Here is a 19,284-nt window from a genome sequence, read left to right as displayed (position 1 = left end):
CGTGGAGGGGCTACCACCTTCACCCCCACAGATCATTACCTAGCAGCAGGTCAACTCCGTTCACAGGCAAACTAGAGTCAATCCTTATGGTCACCGGTCCTGAAACTAGGTCGCACTCCAGGTGCACCTGGTGTACAGGTACAGACATACAGTACCCTCCAATACCATTCACCACCATTTTGATGTTCACTGCACTCTCTGGGGGAAAGGTCAGGCCTTTTCCCTGTAAAAGGGATCTGGTGGCCCCTGTGTCCCTGAGAATCACTATGGGCTTGCTTGCCCCACTCAAGGGGTATGGGGTTACTTTCCCTTCAGACACAAAACCCTGATAACCTTCAGGAATCCTATTAAATGTTCCTGCACGGGCCATAGTAAGCTTCCAGGTTTGCACTCTTACTGCAGTTAAAGCCACTGCTTGTTCTGCCGTGTTTTGCATCAGTTCCCTGTCTTCATTGAGCGGATGTGCCCTGATTAACCCAACCAGTTTCCCCTTTAGTTTTCAGTCAGCTTTTAAATGCCCTGCCTTATTACAATGGAAGTACATAGGTCTCCGGGTCTCACTCTTGCTCACAACACCTTCCTTTTTGGCTGGAGCAGGGCCCCCTGTGTCTTCCAGGACTGCCTGGGCGGATATTACCTTCCCACCCTTTTGCCTTTTCAGATTGTGGGGGTGATTAGGAAAGGTTCTCCCCTGGGAAACTGACTTATAAATTAAAACTCATCGGGCAGAATGGCCACTTGCCAGAACTCCCTGAACCCGCTGCTTCTCTACATGTGTCTTTATTGAGAATGGGAGAGAGTTTTTAAATTCCTCTAACAGAATTACTTCCCTGAGATTCTCATAGCTGAGCTGTATTTTAACAGCCCTCAGCCACTGGTCAAAAGCCAGCTGCTTACTTCTTTCAAACACCACATAAGTTTGATTAACTTGCTTTTTGAGGGTTCTAAACTTTTATTGATAGGCTTCGGATTCTAATTCATATGCCCTGAGGATAGCATTTTTGATCAGTTCATAATTTGATGAACTCTTATTTGGCAACAAGGAATAAACCTCATGGGCTTTACTGGTTAGTTTGCTTTGCAATAAGAGAGACCAGGTTTCAGCTGGCCATTTTAGCTGCCTTGCCAGTTTCTCAAAAGACACAGAAAATGCTTCCACATCTTCCTCATTGAATTTTGGAATTAATTGAGTGAGTTTTAGCAATCTTGTACCCAGCCCTGAATTACGCTCCTCCATATGGCCATGTTTTCACTGGGGTTACTCAGTCACCCCCTAGTTAACTCAAGCCACTTCAGCTCTCTCTCTTCGGATTCTTTCTGGAATATTCTTTCCCTCCCTCTCCTGCCTCTCTCTCTCTTTTTCCAGTCTCTCCCTTTCTCTTTCTCTGTCTTCTAATTCAAGTTTCTTTTGTTCCAATTGTATCTTTGCTATCAGTACTGTGTCTGGATCTGCTTCTAACACTGCTGCTGCTTTTTCAGATTCAAGGGAAAAATGGTTGTCCACTAGCCTTAGGAGTTCAGACTTCCTAGCCTTGCCACGTACAGTGATCCCACACTGTTCAGCCATTTTTCTCAGCTCCTCCATAGGCAGTGCTTTTAACATATTCCAAGTTACTTCACCCTGGCTTGGAGAGCTATTAGCTTCAGTTGCAGACATGTTAGTATTCAATCACACACAACCAAAAGAAAACCTCTATTAATCTTGCTCTTTTTTGATTGGGAACAATTTGGCTTCCCACTTCCAATTTCTCTCATTTGTCTGTTGGTAAGATTCCGGGTGCTAGCGCCCAAATTTTTGTTATGACCAGGTGAGAAAAGTGTCTAGGAGTCTTTTACTGTCTTCACCTGGTCTTATTGTAACAGGGTTTTGTTTTAAACACACTGTGTTTTGAGCTCTCCCTTGGTGAATCCTTGTTCACCACTTTCCAATTATAAGGCAAAGAAATGAGCATAAATAGGCTTTCTTAGGTATAAGAAATAGCATGCAAATGCAATATGCACATGCAAATAGAGACAGAAAAGAGCAGAAGAAAAATAAAGTGAAAAAGTTTGAGGCAATCTCTGAAGAGGGGTTTTTACTCTGCTTCGAACTCGCTTTGATTGTAGGTAGTCTTGCTTTTCCTTGGGGCCCAGTATTCTTCTTAAACCTTGTTCACTGTAGGAGACGTTTCTGTCTTGAGGTTCATGTGTCTTCAATGGGTCTTGAGTTCCGTGAGAGAGAGATGGGAGCTGACAGGAGGGAGATCTTTTCAATCCAGGAGCAAACAGCTTTCTGAGTTTTTCTCTGTGGCAAGTTCAAATTCAAAAAACTCCAATTCAATTAGTCATGTGACTAAACTGGTTGGACCACGTCTGTTTCAGTATTCGGCCATCTTAGCAGTTAACTTGGAATGCTTGCCTCTCCACCTTTTACGTCTGGTATTCAAAAGTCCATTGTGGATTAAATTGGAGCAGGGAGTGGCCTCTTTGTCCGTTTCAAGTACTGTCTGTTATTATGTAAATGTCTTTCCAGTCAGGGCTTGGCAATTCCTTGTCATAGGCCCTCTTTTCTTCCCAGCTGCAATTTTAAGTTTTAATGTTCATGTGGCGAAATAATGTATGCCTCATTCTTGGTAGTTCGGGGCCTGCATGACGATGTAATCACACTAGAGAGGATACAGAGGAGATTTATGAGGAGGTTGCCAGGATGGAGAATTTTAGCTATGAGGAAAGATTGGAAACACTGGGGTTATTTTCTTTGGAAGAGAGGAGGCTGAGGCGAGTTTCAATTGAGGTATATAAAATTATGAAGGGCCTAGATAGAGTGGATAGAAAGTACCCATTTGCCTTTGTAGAGTGGTCAATAACCAGGGGGCTTAGATTTAAAGTAATTAGTTGAAGGATTAGAGTGGATTTGAGGAAAATATTTTTACTCAGAGGGTGGTTGGGGTGTGGAACTCACTGCCTGAAAGGGTGTTAGAGGCAGAAACCCTCTTCACATTTAAAAAAACACTTGGATATGCACTTGAAGTGCCGTAACCTACAGGGCCAGGGGCCTAAAGCTGGTAAGTGGGATTAGACTGTATAGCTTTTTGTTACACATGACGGGCCAATTGGCCTCCTTCTTTGCCCTTAATTTTTATATGTTTCTAGCACCATCTGCAAGTTCCCCTCCAAATCATACGGCATCCTGACTTGGAAATATAACACAGTTTCTTCACTGTCATTGGGTTAAAATCCTGGAACTCCCTCCCAGACAGCACTATGAGTGTATTTATGCCACACGGACTTCAGCAGTTCAAGAAGGTGGCTCACCACCACCTTCTCAATGGCAATTAGGGATGGGCAATAAATACTGGCCTTGCCAAGAACGCCCACATCCCATAAACAAATGAAAAAACAATTCGATGCATAATTTGTTTCCCTCATGTCACCTCTGGTTCTTTTACCTTACCAATTGCCTTAAATCTGTAACCACTAAAGTCACTAAAGTAGATTATCTGGTCATTTTCCCATTGCTGTTTGTGGGAGCTTGCTGTACACAAATTGGCTGCCACGTTTCCTATATTACAACAGTGACAGCACTTCAAAGGTACCTCATTGACTTTAAAATGATTTTCGGTATCCTGAGGTGATGATAGCTGCCATATAAATGCAAATATTTTGTTTGTCTTCGTCACCTCAGCAGGTCACAGTAACCAAAGACTATCTCACAATTTGGAGCAGCTGTAACCAGTAACTGTAAGTCAATTAGGCTCCTGGGGCCTATAATTCAATCATCTTGTTAAAATTCATTCATTTGGAGGCTTTGCATTGACTATGACTTGTTATTGGAGAACAAGCCTGACAACACCAAGATGGTCTTGTGGTTGGTGATAGTGTGGAGAGGGAGAGGTGGGTGGCGTTAGCATATATCTGAAAACTGACCAGTAAATGTGGAAAACAAGGAGGTCAAGGATGGAATGTTGGGGGAGTCTGGAGGAGAAGCTATGACTAGAGCTGTGCTGGGGCAGACAGGAGAAGGTCAGTCCTGTAGAGCTGGATCATAGAGCAGCAGAATAGAGTGTTCCATCCTGTCTAATGTTCTACAGAGAGGTCAAGGAGGACAAGAAGGGATATTGCAGTATGATTGTAGCGACAAAGAGGTGTGCTTGGTGACGTTGGTCAGAGCTGTCTCAATGCTGTAGGGGAGTAGTGGAGGTAAAAACCAGACTGAAGAGGCTTGAAGAGGAAATTGTGGGAGTCATAAGCACAGACGTGGCAGTGTCAACTTACTAGAGAGGACAGGGTCTCTACCTCCATGTTTGTCTCGTGAGCCTGGATTGTCTTCTGGAAGAGTGGTGAGGTGCCTGATGGTCCAAGTGCTGACCCCATTGTCATTTCTTGGATCAATGTAATTTGCATAATTTGGGCAGGTCCCATGTATCTTTCTCTGGGAGTTCTTCATTGGAAATATATTTCTTCATTGGAAATTGTTGCACAGAACTGTCGAAGGGCAACACAAGGGTAAAAGCCTCACCATGGACGACATTCCTGTCTTGGAGTCATTTAAATATTTTTGGTGGTCGCCCTGGCCTCCACTGAGGGTAAGGAAGGTGAGTCAAAAATTGCCCTTGGAATGTGCATCGTTAGAGCAATCCAAAACTAATGCTTCATTCACTCTCTGGACTGGCCCCTGCCTTCATTTCAAATATTCATCCATTTTTCTCAAAAAGGATAAAATGGGGCAAGTGGGTGGGTTTTGAATGGGTTAAAATTGGGCCCCAGGGTTTCTGCCTCAAATGCTCATTGTGGCAAACATTTGACCCATTGTGAACTGAAATTGTTCTTTCTCTTTCTGGTAACTTTAAGTTGATGACTGCTCATTGCTGACCCCCTCAACCAGAGGAGATTAACTTTCCCTATTCACCAAGCAAAACCCTTCATCAATTTACATAAGAACATAAAAATAGAAGCAGGAGTAAACCATTTTACCTACCCTTCCCATTCTATACCCTTGAATCCTTTGGTAGCCAAAAATCTATCAATCTCTGTCTCGAATATACTCAATGACTAAACATTCACAACCTTCTGGGGTAGAGAATTCCAAAGATTCGCAACCCTTTGAGTGAAGAAATTTCTCTTCATCTCAGTCTTGAATGGCTGACCTCTCATTCTGAAATGGTGACCCCGTGTTCTAGACTTGGGACCAGGGAAATCTTACTTCCAGCATCTACCCTGTCAAGCCCCTTAAGAATTTTAATTTGTTTCAATGAGGTCACCTCTCATTCTTCTAAACTCTAATCTACTCATAGGACAAGCCATTATTAAATGATGCAAGTGCAATATCAGGACCTAGGGACTACAACAATGGCTAAAAATTGCATCTCTGTAGTGCCGCCTTCAGTGACACTATGGAGGCTTAGTGCCACCTTACTGGGTCGCCAGTTGCTTCAGGCAGGGCCTGTGTGGCGTGTCCTCCTGAACAGCCGCCCACAATAGTGTCCCCAGCATGCACTGGAAGGTTGTGAAGGAGCACTATCCTTACACAGCCCAACCTGTCGTTGCGATGCCAGGATACCTAATTTGGACCACGCAGGTCCAGGCAATGACTTTGCATGTCATTCTTCAAACAACAAGCACTAAGTTTCAAGCTGGGTCCTTAACATCCAGATATTCAAGTTGCAGGTCAGATAGTTCTTACTGCAAAGTGCTGTGGAGTTTTTTTGGAGGTGTTGTGATATGTGCCTGGGTTGGCAGGGACTGTTGCTGCATTCTCACAGGGACAGCAGACAATTAGGTGACCTGTCCACACAAAGGCTGCAACGGGTAAGGGGACTGCAGTGCCTCTGGTCTACAGCACAACGGGGAGATGGAGCAGCAGCTACAGAGAGGGCAAGCTCTGCACGACACCCTCTGCATACTTGGAGCTGGACTGCTCCATGTTCCTTGACAGTGACAGGTGGCTATCTGGCAGGCCAGCATCTTGGTGCACATGCCTATCAGTGGTCTCCTGCATGCCACCCTATCAAGGTCCCCATTTGAGTCCTCTGCGACCTCACCCTTCAGTGGGCTGGAAAACAAACCATCCTTTAGCCCAAACTGACTGCAGCCCACGCATGCCCGGGTGACGCACCAAGTGCTGGTCTGAACTCTATATTTGCCTCCAAGGTGCACTGACAATGTCTGAGCTGAGGGCTGCAAGTGTCAGATCAAGCAATGGGGCTTTATCAGTGCTCTGCTGTTGCTCTCCCTCTTCCTCCTTGGGCTGATTTGGCTGGGCGGGAGGCAGTTAATGGGTGACTGAAAATTGGAGCTTAGTAGGAGAAGATTAGTGTGGGGAAGAGGAGTGGGGTGGGAAGCAAAAGGTCCATGGAGACACCATCAGCAGCTTACTCATCGTGCCAGATACCAGGATGAGCGTATGCTGGGAGTTGAGAAGGGGCATAAGGCAGGAACATACTGTCATCCTCAATGTTCTCAGTGACATTGAATGCTAGGGACTCCATCACAGCTGGCCCATGATGCTGCGAGCCATCTCCTCTGTAGGGCTCAGGAGATGCAGGCGCCCTTGTACTTGTCTTCAGTGCCACAATTGTCACCCTGGAACCCTCTCTTTACCCTGGAGTTCCACTTTACATGTTTTAAATTCCATCAACATTACTTAGTGCAGCTTTTCTAAGAGAGACAGACTACCTTTAAGAAGAGCAGACTGGTTGCACCACATGCTCTCTGCACAATGCTGTTCAGTCCCCTGCTGAGCTCAGAGGCAGCTGCCAGCAGCACATAGGAAGACAGCAATGAGGAACCCGCACATCACCATGCTACACTCAGGTAAATGAAATGGGAGGGAAGCACCAAGTTTGTGAGCTGCTTACCTCCAAAGGACCCTCCGCACCCAAAAAATGAGGCAGGCGAATTTTCTGCCTTATGATCTCTGAAGTTGAAATGACTCTTGGCTGGTAGCGTGAAATGGTAGCAAATTGGCTGCCTGTTTAATACCTTGCCTGATTGTATTTTCCATTGGAGAAGATTCACTCCCAACCAATATCTCAGTCTTATGCATGTGTAAGAAAGCGAGAACTTGCATTTATATAGTAAAGTAAGAAACGTGGCAACCAATGTATGCACAGCAAGATCCCACAAACAGCAATGAAATAATGACCAGCAATGTTAGATAAAGGACAAATATTGGTCTGGACGCTTGGGAAAACTCCCCTGGTCTTCTCCAGATAGTGTCATAGTATTTTTTTATGTCTTCTGGGAGGGCAAGTGGAGCTTCTGTTCTGAAAGACAGCACCTCCAACAATGCAGCACTGCTTCAGAGCTGCATTGAGGTGCCTGGATTTCAAGCTCTGGTTTCTGGAGTGAAACCTGAACCCATACGTTTCAGTCACAGAGGTGAGAGTGCTACCATTGAGCCAAGGTTGCTACTATTACTCATTTAGCCATCCAAAGGTCAATATTAAGTGAGGTGTTTGGTTTAGTTCATAAACTTCTTTATTGCAAAGCAGACAAAAGATACAGAACACTGGATATGATAAAGATCACTTGGCACAATCTGTCTGTTCAACTTCGGTTGCCTAATGTATCAGAAAAATATTACACCATATACTCGTTCACATGGTGGTAATCCTTAATGTAGAAAGACAGATTCACTCTGCTGTGTGCCCTACCGACAGTGCAGAGGTAGTCTTTCTATTACCTCAGCTTCATGTTTCAGTGTTGACTCATAAAAGGTCTTCCTCCAAAGACTCACAGAGATCAGACATTTACCAACACCAAGGTGCTAACAGACTTCCCTGAATGATCAGACTCTGCAAGTGAACTGGCCGTTGTTTGGTTTCTGTGCAAAAACAACCTGCTTTTCAATCACCTCTCACCAGCCTATGGATGGCCAACCAGTTATGGGGCTCTCTGGGAAAAACCAGCCGCCTTTCAGCAAATCTCGGCCCAAAACTCATATTAATGTGATCTAATCTCCAAGTCTTTTTCACGGACAAAATGGCAGAAGAATTCTAAATTGTGCTCCGCAGCATGAAATAAAAACAAACATTGTTCAGGTTCTATAACGGGCAGGCGATCAGCTCTATCAGTTCACCCCCAAGCGATGAAGGTGAAACTCGCCACTAACATCCCTCCTGTCTTCCCCTCTCTCTTTCCCTCTGTTTTCCCCATCTCTAAGCACATCTACATAGAATGGATACATCGCTGAAGGTTCACTGTGCTAATAGTTCAGTAAACAACCCATGTTGACACTTTCCCTGACACCATGTCCCTACACCTGACTGTCCAGAAGTAAATATTTTGCAGCAAGTTTCTGTGATGCCTTCCCACGTCTGAATGTGCTACAGGTGCAATATCTCCAGAGACAGGTGTGCTGCTTTGTATCTGCTTCTGTCTCACCAACCTAAAGGAGGTCCTTGTCAGCAATGGTGTGATGGGCATTTTGTAGTCACCAACCAGAAGGTCCTCCAAAAGTTTCAGTTCCCCTTTCAATTGCTTCCCGCGTTCCTGTTTTCCAGTGAGGGGGCAAAGGTTTCAAGCCTCAACTGGAGCCAATTCTGTGAGGGAGAATATTTCACTCAAAAACATGCTCCCTTGGTTCATACACCATGGAGGAGCGATGACCACCAACAGCTGATTGTCCTCGCTTTCCACCAGAAAGGTTTGGGCTTCCTTGATGGCTCAGTGGGTTTATCCATGAACAGCTGAGGCAAGCGACCACAGCCAATGAGAAACTTCTGAAGTGCAGCCATTGTTGTAATGTAGGAAATGCGACAGATAATTTGCGCACAGCAAACTCCCACAAACCGCATTGAGATGATAACCAGATAATCTGCTTTTTCATGATGTTGGTTGAGGGATAAATATTGGCCAGGATGTCAGCACTTATCTCTTTGAAATAATGCCCATAGAATCTTTTACATCTATCTGAACAGGCAAATGGGACCTTGGCTTAACACCTCACCTGAAAGGTGACACCTCTGACAGTGCAGTCCTCCCTCAGTATGATGCTGAAGAAAGTTAACAGTAATTAAGTCAAATATTATAATGACACTCTGCCAAGACCTCCTGGACCTGTTCAGTCTCCCACCACCTGGTTCTACATATCTGCAGCCTGATATCCCTCCACCCACACCCTCACCTACTTGTATCCAAGGCCTAGACTCTTAAATGAAGCTGTCAGCTCTGTGCTTCCTTGAATTATTCAGATTCCATCCCCGTGCTCAGTGGGAGTGACATTCCTCTTGCCCCCATCTGTGTAACAGTTCAGTTTGGGGATCCCTACATTTTATTTAGTCAGTAGGGTCTAAATTTCATCTTGTCCTTCTCTCACCTTAGCAATGACTGAAGGAGGTTAGGGCGATCGGTGGGGAGGTGAGTGCTGAGGTCTATGCCTGCTGCAGGCTGTCCCCTGGGTTATTACGTTTATGACAAGGGAGCTGCAGATCTTTTGCAGGGGCATCCTACCTGGCTCGGCCCCTCTGCAACTTATGTTTTATTCATTCTTGGGGTGTGAGCATCGCTGGCCAGGCCAGCATTTATTGCCCATCCCTAATTGCCCTTGAGAAGGTGGTGGTGAGCTGCCTTCATGAACCGCTGCAGTCCATGTGATGCAGGTGCACCCACAGTGCTGTTAGGAAGGGAGTTCCAGGATTTTGCTCCAGTGACAGTGAAGGAACGGTGATACAGTTCCAAGTCAGGATGGTGTGTGGCTTGGAGGGGAACCTTCAGGTGGTGGTGTTCCCATGCCTTTGTCCTTCTAGGTGGTAGAGGCTGTGGGCTTGGAAGCTACTGTTGAAGGAGCCTAACGTTGTTCTTATTATTCAGGAGGCCAAGGGAACATGATCAGGTCTGGCAAGGCACGGGCGGTGGGGGGGGGGGGGGGGGGTGGTGGGGGGTGAGGAGCAGGGGTTGGTGGGGGGTGGAGGGTGGGGGTGGTGTGGGGAGCAGGTCTGGACAACTCCCCCCTCTCAAGCTTGGGTGGATGCCACAGCTTCTGGCAGTCATGGGCAGGCAGGTGTTCAAAGGTGTGGCCAAACTGGCACTTGCGCCCACCTGTGCCAGGTAAATGAGCTGCTCTACTAGTTAACCCACACACTCTTGCAGGGCAAGCACGATCCTGGGATAGACACTAGGATCACATCCCAAAGAATTTCAGAGCCGTAGATTCTCTTTCCTCCTACAGTTCCCAATTAAGCACTCATGCACTAATCAGCTGCTGTGTTTGCCTACATAACAACAGTGACTGAACTTGGCGAAAAGTAATCCATTGATTGTAAAATGCCTGAGGACGTGGTAATGCTCTATAAAAACACAGGGCCATTCTTTCTTTCTTTCTAAACTGAGTACAGCTATAACTCTGGCACCTATCTAACAAAGTAGAACATTTCTCAGGTATGTCCTGTCTACAAAAAGCAGCACAAATTAATCATTAGCAAAGTGAGGAAAGGTGTCATCGGCACTTGCTTCGCATTAACCTGCTCAATAATGCTCAGTTTGGGTTCCGCCAGAATCACTTGGTTCCAGATCTCTTTACAGCCTCGGTCCAAACATGGACAAAAGAGGTGAGGTGACAGTGACTGCCTTTGACATCAAGGCAGCATTTGACTGAGTACGGCAGCAAGGAGCCCTAGTAAAATTGGAGTCAATAGGAATTGGGGAAATTTCTCCACTGGTCGGAGTCATACCTAGCACAAAGGAAGATGGTTCTGGTTGTTGGAGGTCATTTATCTCAGCTCCAGGACATTGCTGCAGGGGTTCCTCAGGGTAGTGTGCTGGGCCCAACCATCTTTAGATGCTTCATCAATGACTTTCCTTCCATGATAAGGTCAGAAGTGGGGACGTTCGCTGATGATTGCACAGTGTTCAGCAGCATTCACGACTTCTCAGATACTGAAGCAGATTGTGTCCAGGTGCAGCAAAACCTGGACAACATTCAGGCTTTGGCTGATAAGCAGCAAGTAACATTCACGCCACACAAGTGTCAGACAATAACCATCTCCAATAAGCGAGAATCTAACCATCTGTCCTTGACTTTCAATGGCATTATCATCGCTGAATCCCCCACTATCAACATCCTGGAAGTCACCATTGACTAGAAACTTAACTGGTCCAAGCACATAAATACTGTGGCTACAAGAGCAGGTCAGAGGCTGGGAATTCTGCAGCGAGTAACTCACCTCCTGACTCCCCAAAGCCTGTCACCATCTACAAGTCAGGAATGTGATGGAATACTCTCCACTTGCCTGGATAAGTGCAGCTCCAACTCAAGAAGCGCGACACCATCCAGGACAGAGCAGCTTACCTGATTGGCACCCCATCCACCACCTTAAACATTCACTCCCTTGACCACTGGTGCACAGCGGCAGCAGTGTGTACCATCTACAAGATACGCTGCAGCAACTAACCAAGGCTTCTTCGACAGCATCATTCAAACCCACAACCTCTACCACCTAGAAGGATAAGGACAGCAGATGTAAGGGAACACCACCACCTGCAAATTCCTCTCCAAGTCACACACAGGGGTCGGCAATGTATCCGTACACAGACACCACTGTCTGTGGTAAACAATTTTGGGGTCCGTGACTGGTAATTTCATGGATGAGAAATTTCCCATTGCCTTCCTCAGACTAGCTTTTTACAAAAATCACAAGTGTCAGTTTCATATTTGACAGGTGCTGAAACAAAACAGTACTTACAAACTTTTGGACAGATTTGGGGTTTTTCCGTGAGTTCCAATTTTTTTTAACGTCCGCCGAAAATCACGAAGCTGTCCAAAGTTCAAAAGCGCTGCTCTTGCTCTCAGCAACAGTCAGAGAGAAAGTGGAAAGGGGAGAGAGAGTGGGGGAAGGTACAGAGAGAGAGTGGGGGAGAGAGAGAGTTGAGGAGAGGGAAAGAGAGTAGGGGTGACAGAGAGAGAGGGAGAGTGGGGGAAAGAGGGACAGTGGGGGGGAAGAGAGTGAGGGAGAGAGTGAGGCGGACAGAGAGGGAGGGGACAGAGAGAGGGGCAGAGAGAGAGAGAGAGGTGGGGGACAGAGATACAGAGAGATAGTTGGGGAACAAAGAGAGGGAGATGGGGGACAGAGAGAGTGGCGGGGGGGGCAGAGAGCACGGGGATGACACAGGGGGCATGACACAGAGGGTGGGGGAAGCAACACGGGGGGTGAACAACACAGAGTGGGGGCTCAACACAGAGAGGGTGGGACACAGAGAGGCAGGAGATAGAACAGAGAGAAAAAGAGAGAGAGAGACAGACAGAGACAGAGCGCGAGGAGGGAGAGAGAGCAATCAAGATGACTCCTTACAGATATATTGAGGGGACGAGAAAATCCAAGGAATCTCCAAAAGTCTGCACTGTATATTTCTCATGAATACGGTGTATTGGGGCTGAGTGATAGTGCAAAAGTAGCATGCTGCCGACCCAAATACAATAGTTAGTAAATATAATGTAATGGATAGCTTTAATAAACCTTAATCAATGATGAACTGTCTACGATTCCTTAACAAAATCCATGCTGCATTTGCAGTATTAAAAACTGTCGGGGAATACATTGTAAAAATTTATTATTTTTCAATAACCATGTTAACAACAGTCATTAACTGATTTTTTTTTGCTGTGAATTAGATTGAAGGACAAGTTTTGCAAGTATGTCAAAGATCAGTAACTGGGATGTGCATCATTTACTATCTAGTTTGAGGGCAGGAAACCTGAGTGGCCAATAACATTTGAAAGTTGTCTGTATCATATAATTACATCATGTTATAAGTACACCTTCGCTAACAGGTAAAAGATTTCGCTTGAACATAAATTGGTTAGTCTGAAGTACAGTCTTACAGCTAATGAACAAACATTTTGTAATTGAATAATGCCTGCAGTAAATGTGGTCGCATGGCCGAGTGGTCTAAGGCACTGGATTTAGGCTCCAGTCCCATTAGGGACGTGGGTTTGAATCCCACTGCTGCCACTGTTTTGTGAGGCTATCTGAAAAGCTTGTGAAAAACAAATGCAGCATTTAGTGAACTGCACTTCATCTTGTTTAGGGTGGTGCCGTGGTTAGCACTGCAGCTTCACAGCTCCAGTGACCTGGATTCAATTCTGGGTACTGCCTGTGCAGAGTTTGCAAGTTCTCCCTGTGACTGTGTGGGCTTCTGCTGAGTGCTCTGGTTTCCTCCCACAGCGAAAGACTTGCAGGTTGATAGGTAAATTGGCCATTGTAAATTGCCCCTAGTGTAGGTAGGTGGTAGGAGAAATGCGGGGATGTGGTAGGGAATATGGGATTAGTACAAATGGGCGGTTGATGGTCAGAATGGGCCAATGGGCCTGTTTCAGTGCTGTATCTCTGTAAAAAAAAACACTCAACTTGTTGCAGAAAAGCTTTTTGTTAATAATTATCGTGTCAGAGCTGAATCAGAATCATCAGTGATAGACTGTGATATAGACATAGTGAATTTAAGAGAATCACTTTATTGGAGGAACTGAAGGACGCTCTTTATTTGTAACTGTGTTTCGCTAATTTTGTCACTAGCTTTGGTGAACAAATGACATTTGTTCATGAGAGATTCTGTTGTTTTTGTATTTTAGAATCCAGGAGCTAGTTTAACACCCTGTAAAGTTGAATAAACTAGTCTTGGTTACCTACCATTAATCTCTCTGTCCCTTCCTGTCCCACTCCGCTTTTCTGCTTTACGTGACTCTTCTGAAGTACTTCCTGCTTCATCCTATAAAAGTCTCCTGATTTGGAGATCACTGCCCTTTTGTTGGCTGCCCTGTCTTCAGACACGTATTACAAGCAGATGGTGAAATTAAACAAACATTGACCACGAGTTAAATTGTCTTGTGACAACAGCAGTGTGAGAAATGTTCCGTCTTCTTGTTGCTGAGTTTTCTACTGCCTCACCTCAATAACCACAATAACAATCCTGTCCTTGAGTTTTATGGTTTATTGGATGAATTTGCACTCCTGACACAGTGTGAATCCACAGAGGTCATCCAATAACATCCCTCTACAACCCCATGTAATGGTGTAACTAGCTGTATTTTGTCAACGAAAGTAATCTGCATTGGCATTACATACTATTTTGCTTGCTAGCTAGCTAAAACAGTTGTGCTGCTCTCCATTGATGTTTGTATGCTTATCTACTTTATTTATACGGAGAAATGTGTTTTAAATAGGACTGTGTTTTGATGGCATTAGATTGCTACATAGTTTATATTCAGATTAATTGCTCCCATGTCCGTGTTTGAGTCAATAATTTTGTCAAATGTCCGTGGTGCGACACATCGGTGCCTATCCCTGGTCACATACCATCCCGAGTTGTAACTATATTCCTTCACAGTCGCTGGGGAAAAATCCTGGAACTTCCTTCCTAACAGCACTGTGCATCTACCTACCTCACGTAAACTGCAGCGGTTCATGAAGGCCGGTCACCACCATCCTCTCATGGGCAATTAGGGATGGGCAATAAATGCTGGACTTGCCAGTGGTGTCCACATCCTATGACTGAATACTACCAAGTAGAGCTGTTTTTACTCTTTCCAATGAATCGTCCCAGACCAGCCATGACACAGGTGCAGAGTCTGTCCCTCTCATTCTTCTTCATTGTGCTGTTTTCTATCAGTTCCTTTCTCACTTGTTTCAGTTTGTTCTTGTTAGTAGATGTAATGATGTGTTACTCTGTGAAGGATGTTATCTGCAGGCCTGAAGAAGTTATTGCTTCTCATCGGTTGGAGCATCCATGATATGAGAAGATTGCCTGGCAGCTGGAGAGCGTCATGTGACAACAGTGAAGCCATCCTTCCCAAAATGACCCTCGGAGGAGGCCTAGACAATGAAGTAGTCTAACCAGTTTGCCAACACAGCACTGCGGTGTCAGAGTACTAGGTGGAGTGCTGTTTGTGATTAAACTATTTACTTCTGTTACATGGAGAGACTAGAAAAGCCGAGATTGTTCTCCATAGAAGAGAGAAGGTTAAGGGGAGATTTAATGGAGGTGTTTAAAATAATGAGGAGCTTTGATAGAATAGATAGCGAAAAACTGTTTCCACTGGCAGTGGGATCAGTAACCAGAGGACAAAGATTTAAAATAATGGGCTAAAGGCCCAGAGGGGAAATGCTGATGAATTGTTTTTGCACAGAGAGTTGTTGTGAACTGGAATGTGCAGTCTGAAATGATGGTGGAAGCAGATTCAATAATAAAGTTCAAAAGAGAAACAACAACAACTTGCATTTTTATATCTGGAATTCGATATATACTTCGAAGGGAAAAATTTGCAGGGCTATGCAATAGGGGAGTGAGAGGAATTGGTTTGTTGTTTTAGACAGCTGGCATAGACACGTTGCACTGACCACCCTCTTCCTATGCTGTATCATTTAATGATTAACTTTCCGATGTTTCCTTCATCAATAAAATTGATCTTTATCATTCAGATATTTTTGGCTGTCTAAAGGATTATCATTCCCCTTTGAAACTTGTGATTGTTTGTTAATTGTGAGAGTATTTTGGTCACAAATACTGACGCAATTAAAATATTATTGATAATTTTTTTTTATCCAGTGACTATCTCCTCAATATTATGTTTCACTAAATGTCATCTTTTAATAGTTATTTGCCTTTGCAAAGACAGCTACGTTGTCACAATACGAAGGGAGAAATCTTAATTGTCTGCTATATATACAACAAAATATGCAGTGTTAGCGAAGTGTCAGCTCTCCCAAAATAACAGTGCTGTAGCCGGGCTGGTTGGATAAATCATGCGCACACTAGTAATATGCTGCGTTCAGAGATTGCAGAAAGCATGAGAACATTAATTATCAGTAAATGCCAATTAATTTGCAATTGTAAACTGTGGTTTGCTGAATTGTGCACGAATTTTCCTGGTTAGTCCTGGGTAGTGTTCCAAAGCCATGAACAGAATGTGGGATTATTTTATTGAACATGGGCACCAATGGTTGTCATTATCCTCAAATTCAAGCCTGGCTGCCATTTTGGTGATGGTAGGAGCCATTTTATGATCAAGCCACCACTGAGTTTCTATGTGCCTTTTTGATGTCTTATATATAGGAATATAATACTGAGATTGAATAATCAATGGGACTGTATTGCAGAATTCAGTGTATGATCAGTATTTTACACAGAATAACACCCCACAAAAGGGCTGTGTTCACTCCTTACCACTCTGGAAGCACAGAGTTCCTTCTCTCTCTATTTCTTTCTCCCTCTCTACAGCCCTCATCCCCTTTTATCCCTGTTTTAAGATGACCTGCAAAGCCTTCCCTTAAGCTCCTCCTTTAAAATGCTCCTTTACCAACTCTTTGCCAAATCTTTGTCATCTGTCTTCATATTCCCTTATGTATCTCAGTGTCAAACTTTAATAACAGTCCTGTGAAGTGTCCAGTTTTACTACATTAAAGTTGCTATATAAATGCAAGTTGTTGTCATTTCCAGAATAAAACACTAAGGAAACACAGTTCATAAAACTCAGAAGCAGTATGTGGAATATACCAAGTGAGACCCACTTTCGAGTGACACTCTGTCCCTCCTCCTGCTAATTTCTCAGCACAGTTACAAACTGCCTTCAAGTTAACACCTGTGTTAAGCATTTGGCTTAGGAGTAAACATCAGAGATAGCCTTGATGTGATGAGTTGATTTACATTTGTCTTATTCCAGTTCATTACCCATGCCATTCCAGGTAAAGAAATATTACGATAAGCACACTGATTGGCATAAATCCAAATAGATAAGTGGAATCATTATTGGCAATACACGATCTGAGGAAGGGTTTCCAGAATGCTGTCCTTATGTGTTGGAAGATCCACTAAATAGTTACAATCCCAAATGAAGCCTGGATCACTCACAATTGCTGGCTCTGAATTTGAGCAGTATGGTGTATGATTGTATAACATACAATACCAATGAGGGTTCCTTAATCTGTCAAAGAAGGTACATTGAGCCTTAAGTGGAGAGGGACACAGCAAGGATCTGAAACCCAGCCATCACACAGATGCCGTACTTGGGTATAATCGCCTTTTACACTAGCTCACTGAGATATGACAGAAAGAAAATCAAAGTCATACTGCTACCATTGCTCAAGGCAATTATTTCAGACTTCACTTGTTAAACATTTTGTTAATGTTTCAGCCGCTTCCACTTTGAATTATTCCAATTGCACTTGTATTTCCTGTTTTTTTCTCAATTTTTATTTTGTGGCGTCTTTGCCCTCATCAGGGTGAAAGATGTTAAATCTAAGGAATAGAACACTTTCTATGTTAGACACTCATTGTCGGCATCAAGCAATCCTAGATAATTCTACTTTGCTTCAACACTGAGCCTCAGGCCCAATGTCAAAAAAGCATTTCCTACTGCACCAATGAGAAAGTCCCCTCCTCTCCAGCTATTCCCAGATTCTGTTAATTTCTACAACTAAACTGGCATCCAGGCTATCTCTTATCCAATGGCCTGCTGGGATACAGGCAAGTCCTGTTGATACAAACTTTCAGATTGGCTGCTTATATAGTCCTCACAACTCCCAAGCATCCATTGGCTGGCCAATCCCTCACCAGCAATATCTTCCTTTTACTACTGGCAACTTCAAATGAAAAGATAAAGGACTTAAACAAAAACACAAAACAATGCCTTTACGAATGGGAGCTGTCATGGATCTCATGCGTCTACTCTGAATGAAAGCTTACTCAACCTGTCTGTCTTCCAAGTTTGTCTATTGTTAAATGGAATGGAGATAGTCATCCTGCTCAGTGTGAGATGTCAGAATTGCTACTAAAACCCAACTGGGGTTGACTACCAATAGGCACAAAAGGGAGAATATTTCCAGTCAGTAAAGTGATGTTCTTGAAAGATTTGTTCTCCGTCTTCGTGCTTTGTACAGTCCTCCTCAGGAGTCCCAATGCAGGGCTGAATCCAAATGGGCAACCTGCCTTTCAGTTTCAGATGTTGATTGGCCTGGATGGTTTTACTTCAGATTTCTAGCATTTGGTGGTTCTCTTTTTTCTTCTTCCCTCCAAGAGTATTGCTTTCTCTTAACACCCGAATGGAAGTTAAGAAACAGAGATAACCAATTAGGAATAAAGTAAGGAGCTGGGGTGTGGTGGTGGTAGGTGTTGTGGATGGTGAGAGGTGCTCTTGTATATTTCTCAATGTTGTTATGGAAACATGGACCAATAGGTGGAATCCAGTTACTTCACCACAGGGACGGAGGGGATATCAGAGCAAGTATCACCATTTGCTAGTCTGGTGCACCTGGCAACATCTGGCTATGGAGCTGTGTAGCTAGAAGCCTGATTCTTCTCTGAAAGTACTGGGTCTTGCATAGAAAAGAGAAAAGAATGCATCTAACCTTTAGTTCCCCCAACAAATAGCACATCTATTATATAATATAGTGAAGTACTTACCTCAAAATGATTAAAATAATGAAGGACCCCTGAAGAAAAGATTCTAAACAGCAGTACCCTGGATTGATGATTGTTAGAGGAGGAAAAATTAGCCTTAAATACCATTGAGCTGAGTTACTATGTGAATATGTTGGCTTATTGTCTGCTGGTGAGTGAGTTGATACACATTCTGTGTAACGACTAATCACTGCGTTTCTTGTAGAATATGACTTCACATCTGATTTGTCACTGCTAACCACATGATTGATAACAGGATGCGGTTAGCCTGGAACAATTAGAAAGCAAGGAAATAAACTACATTCATAGAATTATAGAATCACAGAAATTTACACCACAGAAGGAGACCATTTGGTCCATCGTGTCTGCGCTGGCTGTAAAAGAGCTATCCTGCCTAATCCCCCTTTCCAGCTCTTGGTCCGTAGCCCTGGAGGTTACGACAATTCAAGTGCATATCCAAGTATTTTTTTAAAATGCGTTGATGTTTTCTGCCTCTATCACCCTTTCAGGCAGTGAGCTCCAGACCCTATCACCCTCTGGGTGCAAAAATTACTCCTCAACTTCTCCCTAATCCATCTCCCAATTTCTTTAAATCTATGCCCTCTGGTTATTGACCTTACTGCTAAGGGAAATAGGTCTATCTGGGACACTCATACTTTTATATGCCTCAATTAAATCTCCCTCAGCTTCCTCTGTTCCAAAGAAAACAACTCCAGCTTATCCAATGTTTCCTCGTAGCTGCAAATTCTCCATTCCCGGCAACATCCTCAAATCTCCTCTCTACCCTCTCTAATACGATCACATCCTTCCTGTAATTCAGTGAGCAGAAGTGTACACAGTTCTCTAGCTGTGGCCTAACTAGTGTTTTATAAAAAAAAAAGAAAGACTTGCATTTATATAGTGCCTTTTGCAACA

General features: G+C 44.0%; 1 non-coding gene across 1 annotated transcript; it reads left to right on the top strand.

Annotated features, from left to right (window-relative positions):
* Positions 1-12,847: 12,847 nt before the first annotated feature.
* Positions 12,848-12,929, top strand: trnal-uag (transfer RNA leucine (anticodon UAG)). The gene has a single exon. It is a non-coding gene; the product is annotated as a tRNA-Leu (tRNA).
* Positions 12,930-19,284: the final 6,355 nt, after the last annotated feature.

Source organism: Heterodontus francisci, chromosome 32 (genome assembly GCF_036365525.1).
Source record: "Heterodontus francisci isolate sHetFra1 chromosome 32, sHetFra1.hap1, whole genome shotgun sequence".
Taxonomy (NCBI): domain Eukaryota; kingdom Metazoa; phylum Chordata; class Chondrichthyes; order Heterodontiformes; family Heterodontidae; genus Heterodontus; species Heterodontus francisci.
Note: the sequence above shows the minus strand (reverse complement) of the source record. Positions and strands in the feature narration are given on the sequence as shown.